The sequence below is a fragment of the Aedes aegypti genome, chromosome 2 (assembly GCF_002204515.2).
Source record: "Aedes aegypti strain LVP_AGWG chromosome 2, AaegL5.0 Primary Assembly, whole genome shotgun sequence".
In the NCBI taxonomy this organism is placed as follows: Eukaryota; Metazoa; Arthropoda; class Insecta; order Diptera; family Culicidae; genus Aedes; species Aedes aegypti.
The window spans coordinates 434,137,141-434,146,806 of record NC_035108.1 but is presented as its reverse complement, the minus strand read 5'-3'; positions in this window follow the sequence as shown (position 1 = coordinate 434,146,806).

Below are 9,666 nucleotides of genomic sequence, written 5' to 3'. Positions count from 1 at the left end.
TTTAAAGATATCATGCTGTTTCTGATAGAAAAACATGGAAATTAAATAGTTCTATCGCACAATATCAAAAATAGGGATGTTATCTATAGCAGCGACACAAATTCAGACTGAAATAGTTAAAATTTTACATATATTTATCGCTAGAAAAAAACGATGAAAATGTTCATTTTACCTGCACTATGTGGGTAAAATGAACATCATGCAGAAAACTTGAGCAAAACAAATATTTTCGAAAATTTCATTGCATTCCTGAAAATATATCCATTGATGATTGTAACCCATTCAAAAAGAAATCTAAATGTATCAGATTTGACATCATATCATAACGATATGGACCTCACTGAAAAACCTCAATACTCCCGAGCTAAAAGTTACGCCAGTTCTAATTTTCAAACGTGGTTTCTTAGTTTTTGTTGACATTTTCACTTCAATTCACCTCCGTATCAATCTGAACACTCTGATTTATGCTCTAAATCGCCCATGCGTGAAAAAAATTCTATCAAATTTGTTTTTTCTCGATAAAAGGCACGGTGTTCATTTTATTACCCCTGTTCATTTTGTCACCAATGAACCAACGCACGAGTTCACTAATTTGACGTTTGAGCGGTGCCGAATTCACTCGATGCCATGGTTACGTGAATGAACCAATGCACGAGTTCACTAATTTGACGTTTGAGCGGTGCTGAATTCACTAGTTTCCATGGTCACGTAAATAACACGGCACCGTTCAAACGTCAACGGATGAACCCTTGCATTGGTCCATATTCGCTTGCTACGCACAAAACGACGAATTCCATTACAGAATTGCTTGAATTGGCAATTGAAGCCGCTCTCCTTATTGTTATACAGTCAACTCTCCCTTACTCGATATTGAAGGGACCATCGAGTTAGAGAGGTATCGAGTTATAGAACACAAAACCAGTGCAAATGCGTTCCAAGGGACCATCGAGGTAGCCATGAAAATAACTTTTATTATGGTTCTCTAACTCGATATCGAGATACGGAATATCGAGTAAGGGACAGTTAACTGTATAATAGCTCTCTGAGAAAGCGCGTGGAGCTGACGATTGAGAGATCGTTTGTTCGATACCGGACCCGTTTTGTTTGAAAAAAAAGCTCATAATATGTCATCAATATTTTTAGAGGACTCAGAGCTCCGATTCGACCATAACGAAGGAAAGCCGATGTGACGGATCACTGCAACAAATAGTCATCGGACGCTGGTTGAGTGACGAATACGATTATCATTTCAGTTTCATCGTCGACTTTTTCTGTTTGTCAGTGAAGATCATGGATGGAAAAAAAATCGTCTCTAGCAACTATCAACACCGTATTTGAACGGTCTAAGAGGGCCGTTGTTCTTGCAAAAGCATGATTGCAACACCTCATTACGCGCGCTTTGTTCAAATATATGGAACATCTGATGCACTGTTTGTCGCGGGACAAACCGATTGTCGGATAATGTAACATGTTGCGATTAATTTAAATCGAAACACATCCACGGCATTAATTTTTGCCCAAACCATGCCAGATAAACTTCCGGATCAAGAATTGTATACCAGGAGCCGAACCTCGGAGCAAAAGCTTAAAAATCCATAAAAAAAATTATGACTTTGGCTTGCGAACACACATTAACACACATTGCGAACAACGTTAGCACACATGCAGGATGATGCATTATTTGCGGAGCGTAGTTTGTTATGATAACTTGACGACAAAAGGTTAATCGTTGTTGCTATGTTCGCAGGATAAAGAACAATCGCGATGCATCATGGATTTTGTCATGATCACTAGATTTCCATCCTTGGTGAAGATTGTCTTCCCTGGTTTTGAGCCAATCTTGAGAAATTGTGCCAGTAAATTAAAAAGTCTTAATTTTCCATATAAATTCCAAGCAATCTTCGATTTCGACACAAAATAAATTGCTCAATGCATACCCGATTAGAGGTACATAACAAAAATATAATAAAATTTTATCAGAATATGATATGCATATCTTATTATGATATAATTTTGTTACACACCGTTATCTACAGAAAATATTGAAACAAAAATATATCATATTGTGTTGTATTTATTTTGAATTTATTTCATTTTGTTTATTTTTAACAATTTTATAATAAAATTGAATACTCATCTGTGCATTTTAATCAAATTGAGTTTTTGATTCAAGTGAAACATCTATTTTTTATTTGAGAAAAATGAAATAAAAGTCTCTTAGGTTTGTAAAACCTGCCAAACGGTAACAAAATGTTATGATCTTAATTTAATTATTGACTTATTGCAAGTAATTAAAAAGTGATTTTTTGCGACTTCAAATTCCTTATTTTATTTCAAACTATAAAATGTATGGTTATAACCATATATGATTCTGTCTCTTGCACGGAATATCATGTTTTGTTAGAATTTTCACATAATTGATCAAAAAGCTCGTAACTTAATGATTTACCTCGTATATTGAATAGTATTATAATTTTGATACTTTGTATCAAACATTATAACTGGACTTGATAGGTTTTTGATTGATTAAAAACACATTTTATTATTTTTATGTTACAATTCATAGAACTTTTTGTTATAAATTTAGTTATTTTAACAACATCCTGCATAAAAATTGTAACAATCTATGTTTGATAAAATCTTCATATCATAATAACATACGCTGATATACAGTCGGGTAATTAAGGCGTTTTGGGCTGATTAAGAAGCAATAAAAGTAATAATTAAAAAACACAACAGTGTTGCCAGATAACCTATTATAGTTGAACTAGCCTGAAATAAATTAGGAGCTCTTGTTATTTTTAAATGTATTCGATAACGCCAATTATTTATTAAATAATAAGCCAATCTGGCAACACATCCACTCAGGTTTAGTGCGAGTTACTTGTTTTTAATTGTGAATCGTGGTTTACGGCTAACCAGCCGAGTGGAAGTTTAACAACTACCGAAAGCTAAATATTACATATACTCTGCAATTGGATTAAATAGACAAATTGATGTCAAGTTTTGCGAAAAAGTTAAAAAGTCTTCTCAGTGAGAATCGAACTCACGACTCCCTGATCTCTAGTTAGGGCGCGTTACCACTACGCCATGAGAGTGGTGTTTGTTTTCGTTTCGTTCGAATCGTTTTTCGGATTCTTCGCCCGTGTTTTTTTTTGTGGCACGCAACCACTATTTATTTAACACATCTTTTAAAATACATACATTGTTGTCGAAGATATTGTTGAAACTTATGCATTCTATTATTCCTTCCAAAATTTTTCAAGTTGAACGCAATTGCTTCACAAACAAACCAGAGTGCTGCTTTTTCTTGGCAGGCTGTCGTATTCATAGAAACACCAATAATTTCTTCAGGATCATCAAAACTTAATTTTAGTCTCTTCACAATCAATTCATGTATCCAACTCCATATTTCTTCTGATCCTATGCATTGTTTAACACGGTGCTCTGTTGTGTCTAGCTGTCCACAAAACTCAAAACTATCAGAACTTATTCCTCTTAGCTGGTTTCTAAACTGCTTAACTTTAGTACTAACAATATCATTCAAACACATGAAAAGTCCTTCTTTAGCGTTAGATGATAGGAACGATTTGCTAAAGTTTTCCCAGACTATATCCCATTGAAGGTCAGGCATTTCCTTCTCTATCTTTACAATGCAACTTTGCTCTGCAAGTAGAGCATTATAAATGGACTTTGTGGAAGTCAATAAAGGATTTGAGGTTATCTCTAATGCGTAAGATAACCATTCTCTTGCGTTGGCCGTTAAAGAATTGTTGTGATTCTGATGATTTCATGAAATGATCGATTGGATCCTCATCACGGACAGAAAACAGAACGTTTTTTACGAATAATGCTTTGCATTTGAGGACAGGGTCAATGAGAGAGAGTCCTCCTTTACTCTCATCCAGGTACAATTGATTACGGGAAACCTTAAAGATCTGTCGGTTCCATAAAAACATCCAACAACTTGCATTTATTTGTGCAAAGTGGCTTTTATTAGGTGGAAACACCTGTGCCAAATACCATATCTTTGATAAAACAAAGGTATTCAAAATCCAGACTTTCTGCACCAAATTCAAATTTCTATCAGAATGGGTCTTTAGACAGTGCTTCATTGCTTGAATTACTGCATCATAATTTTTTGAAACTGTTGCTTGGAACTTTGCATTAAAGATAACTCCCAATATTTTCAGATGTTCCTTTTCTTGAATTTGTTGCGGCCTGGATTTGCAGTTGTTAAACCGCCTATAATGCGATTTATGGAAATTCAATTTTATTTTAGAATATATACTAAAATAGTTGATGATCTCCAGAACCGTGTTGAACTCATGATCATTGAGGATAAAAATATAGAGATCGTCTGCATAGGCTAATACCTTTATGAAAGTGTTAGCTATAAAACAACCCCGAATATTATCACTAATCATTCGTATGAGCGGTTCTATGTACAGGACAAACAGTGCCATGCTGATCGGACATCCCTGACGTACTGAAGAATGGATAGGAATATCATTCGTGAGAAATCCATTGAAGATAACTTTTGAACTGGCACCATGGTACATGTTTTTCAAACAGCTGATGAACTGAGCTGGAAATGAAAACTTTTCTAGCACAGCCCAAAGAAATGAATGATCAACCTTGTCAAAGGCTTTTTCCAAGTCTAAACTCAGGAGAAGTCCTTTTAGTCTTTTCGTTTGTCTCGCGCGAATAGTTATATTCCGCAAAGCCTTCAAATTATCAACACAGGAGTATTTCATATTACACGCTGTTTGTCCAGTTCCTATTAATTTTTCAAGTAATGGATGCAACCGGTTTGCTAAAACTTTGGTAAACAGTTTATAATCTGCATTTAACATACTGATTGGTCGTTTGTTGGCTATGTCATGTGGATCACCCTTTTTAGGAATTAGGCATATAATTCCTTTTGCAAAATTTTTTGACGGGCGCACGCCGTCAATCAGATATTTGTTGAAAAGCTTGAGCAAATCATCGATACAGAGATCGGAAAAACGTAAATAAAACTCGTAAGTTAGACCGTCTGGACCGGGGGTCTTTTTTTTTTGGCTGCCTCTTTCAAAACGGATTCCAGTTCTTCTCTTTCGATAGGTCTAATTAGAGAAACTCCATCTTCAGCTGAAAGTCTTGCATGAAGATGGTCCAGAATTGTTTTCATTGCATTCTTTTTTGAAAACCTTACTAAAATGGTCAAACAAGATTTTTTTCAGTTTAGCATTCTCAGTGGTTGCCACGCCTTCAATATTCAAACTAAATCCTGAATTCTCTGTTTGTCTTTTGATTCTGGAGGACAATTGAAATAAACTAAGTTTTTCATCTTGTAAAAGTGAGTTTGAGTGGATTTTCATTCCTAATATCAAATTACCTACTATGTTCAATTTCCATTAGTTTGGACTTAACGAAACACATTTCATTGTAAATGTTTTCACCATTCGCTTGTTTTTCAATTATTTCATTCAGACACGCATAAAAGAAATTTTTTTCTCGATGATTTTGCTGGTTGAGAAGGAAACTTTGCCTTTTGAAAAACTTGGAGATTCTGTTCTTAACGAAATCATTCCACCATACATTGATGTCATTACGATACATCATGTTGGCTTTACAATCTTGGTAGGTTTGTACCAATGAATCGCAAACATTTTCATTCAAAAGGATACTTGGATTGATTTTCCAATAACCTCGTCCGCGGACTTGGTTCACCACATTTTCAGGGACTTGATATTTCAACTCTACAGCGTGATGATCGGAAAAAGCAACAGCTTTAGTTGTAATCGTTTGAACTGTGCCAATGAACTTCAATGCACTATGGGCCAGGGACGCAATCTGGCGGGACAAAATTAATAACTCGGTAACGAAGCGTTTCCGGTATTTGGTGTCTTCGGCAAAGTTTTTTGTAATAACGAGGACCATCTACTGACATAAATGGATAGTTCGTAAATCGTCCGCATAGGTGGCGCCACAATCTAACTTTTTACTGTGACGTTCTAGAGACTTGGCATGTTCGGCAAAGTTGTTCATTTTGATAAAATAAACAACTCTCTCGAAGACGTCAAAATTCCACAGCCTACTGTTTTCGAGTTATTGGAAAAATTAGAGAAAATTAGTGAAAAAACGATTTTTTTCACCGAATTTGACATTTTTCCTAAGAAACATGTCATATAATATTTTTTGCTGATGAATATATAACAAACGCAAGCTCTGGTGGAAAAATTTTAATAATACGACGCACAAAAATTTAGAAACTATGAAAAAACTTTAAAAATAGAGCAATTTTTTAACATTAATATCTCCAAAAGCGCAAAAAATCGCAAGCTCAAATTTTCAGGCAACATAGAGCAATACTTGATGAAACGGATGTCAAAATTCCAGAGAGGTATATTTTGGTGTTTTTGAGATATTTCGTTTTTTTACAATGATTATATTACTCCAATACAGTTAGTTTCCATGAGGAATCTGAAGAGACGAGTCGTGGAACAAAAACTTTCGAAAAACTGTTTAAAAAAGCAAGCCATCATAGTAGCCATGAAATTCAGTTTAAGAGCAGTTCCTTGAGTTGATATCGAGTAATGTAGATGAAAGTGTAGATTAAAACTGGGTACATATTTTTTCTTCTTCAATAATTCAAATGGTATAGTATGCCATGATAAACTTGATCATGTATCAGTTAATTGTTGTCATCATGGTTCGAGGTGAGTAATTTATTTTGTGAATGTGTTACTTTTAACACGGAAAATCAAATTTTAAAGCATATTCATGTCGATATCTCTAAATACTAAAATTTTAGAGCGCACGATCTCTTTTCCGGAGCTTGTATATTTGTTTCAAAGCGGAAAGAGCGTTGTTCCTTGGATGTTTCGAAACAGAGAATACAGATCAAAGGTATTAATTTGGAGATTCCTTCGATTTTGAGAACTGTTAGGTTGTTTAACCTTAAATATGTGTTTAATCAACGCATTTGCTTAAATTTTGAGCTTCCGAAAAATTGTAACAACGAATTCGAGATGAAATCCAAAGCCAGCTTGAACTATGAGCAGATATCATAATTTCATGAAATAATAAAACATATTTTTCCGCTAATTTTAAATTACACTTAAATATTTGCCACAAAAATATTAATCGCATAATGAAAAGAAAACCGTAAAAAAAATCAAAAATCTCGAAAACACCAAAATATACCTCTCTGGAATTTTGACATCGGTTTCATCAAGTATTGCTCTATGTTACCTGAAAATTTGAGCTTGCGTTTTTTTGCGCTTTTGGAGATGGTTCAAAAATTGCTCTATTTTTCAAGTTTTTCCATGATTTCCTAAGTTTTATGCGTCGTATTTTTTAAATTTTTCCACCAAAGATTGCGTTTGTTGTATATTTATCAGCAAAAAATATTATATGACATGATTCTTAGGAAAAATGTCAAATTCTGTGAAAAAAATCGTTTTTTCACTAATTTTCTCTAATTTTGCCAATAACTCAAAAACAGTAGGCTGTGGAATTTTGACGTCTTCGAGAGAGTTGTTTATTCTATTAAAATGAAGAACTCTGCCGAACATGTCAAGTCTCTAGAACGTCACAGTAAAAAGTTAGCGCCACCTATGCGGACGATTTACGAACTATCCATTTATGTCAGTAGATGGTCCTCATTGTTACAAAAAACTTTGCCGAAGACACCAAATACCGGAAACGTTTCGTTACCGAGTTATTAATTATGTCCCGCCAGATTGCATCCCTGGCCCATAGTGCAATGATGCATAGTAGCGATGTAAACGTGATTTTGAGTCGCCACGAATAAACGTGATTTTTTTTTTTTCTTTATTAGAGAGACTTTCAGCCCGAGGCTGGTTCGTCTCTGAACGTGAAATTCGTTCGAACATTTTTCTTCTTTTCTATATCACAGAGCTGAAGTGTGTTCACCAACGTTTCCAGGCCAACGCAATTATTTGAGCAATTCTCGCTGAAACCAGGCCGCCATCGGCACCCATCGTTAGAATTCCAATTTTATGTCACTGATCGCTAGCTTTCGATAAAACTTAAGGGTGGTCCCTTTTGTTTTCTCAAATTGGTGGACCCCTCGTACGCCAGCTAGCTAAACAGTTTGCAAAAAAGCCCATTTTTTGATAAATCTTGGGTATTTCTTCACGTGATATGTCTCATATTTCCCTTGGAACACATACCAAACTTAATCGCATCGTATAGAGAAAGGATATAGCTTTCATTTGAAGTTAAAAAAAATCCGGCGGCCATTTTGAATTTGGCCGCCATCTTGAATTTTGTTGGAAAAATCGTTTTTTCACCATTAGCGCACCGCTCGTTTTGAATTCTGAGATCACCATCAGAAAGCTGAGGAAAAATTGCGTAAGATAGGCTACAGAAACTAGGTGTGCAATGGTATTTACCCTATGAAATGAACGATTTTCTAAAACATGCTCCACGATTTTGACGTATATGGCGAGTGCAATCAATGCAAACATCATTTTTTGTACAACAAAGATACAAGTTTCCAATAGTTGGTGTATTTTTCGAGTCAGATGAAGAATAGGAGTATTATTTAGAGTGATAAAATCTGGCGGCCATCTTGGATTTTGACGCCATCTTGATTTTGACTAGTAGAATGAATTTTTCACCTTGATAGCACTCAGCATGTCGAATTTAGAGGTTACCATTAAAAACAAGGTTTCGTATACTCTTCTTCTTATAATGCTTCATTTTCCTGACCTTACGTCCCTAGTGGAACCGAGCCTGATACTCAGCTTTATTAGTTATAAATACAGGTTATTAAATAGGAATTTTCTTTTATAATACGATTTTTAATAACAGAATATTTCTTCGACATATCTTTGAATTCAGTTATTATGAATAAATAAATTTAATGAATAAAAACCGTCCAAAAACATTGATTGAAATAAACAAATTTTTTTTTTACCATATGCTTTTTTTGTTATCGAATGAAGTTTATAAATTGTGCGTTGGGACATTAGTAAGTTTTGTGGTAATATCTGTAGTTTTAACGTAAAACATTTCCAAAAGTGCATTAATTTAGAATGGAAATCTTAAATTTTTAAGCAAAAAAATCCTTGATTTTCTGAATCATAAAGTATTATTTTTACTAACACCCAACATGCATGTGAAAAATAGCGAAATTGAAAGGTGAGAAGCAGGCTTTGTTCTAATGTGGACGTAATGCCGAAACTCAGGTGAATCATTTTGAGTTTGGAAAATCTGGTGGCCATCTTGGATTTCGACGCCATCTTAGTTTTTAGCAGTAGAATGATTTTTTACCATCTCAGCGCTCTTCATGTTTAATTAATTAAAGATCTCCGTTAAAAAACAAACAGATTCTTTATTTCTTATCTTATTTTAGCTGTTCAACAGATTGTTCATTTCTATCAATGGTTTAAGACCAAATAAATGAAAGAATTAATGCTATTTTTCAACTCGCAGATATGCAGAACAATCATTCAGGTGGCAAATAAGCGTTAAAAAATTCTACTTGTTAATTTATTTTTGAAGCTTAGGGGCTGGCTCTATTCCAGTAGGGACGTAACGTCAGGAAAAAGAAGAACAAGAAGAATAGTAAGTGTAACGGTGGCATTAAAATTCAACATGTTGAGTGTTATCAAGGTGAAAACTCATTCTACTACTTAAAACCAAGATGGC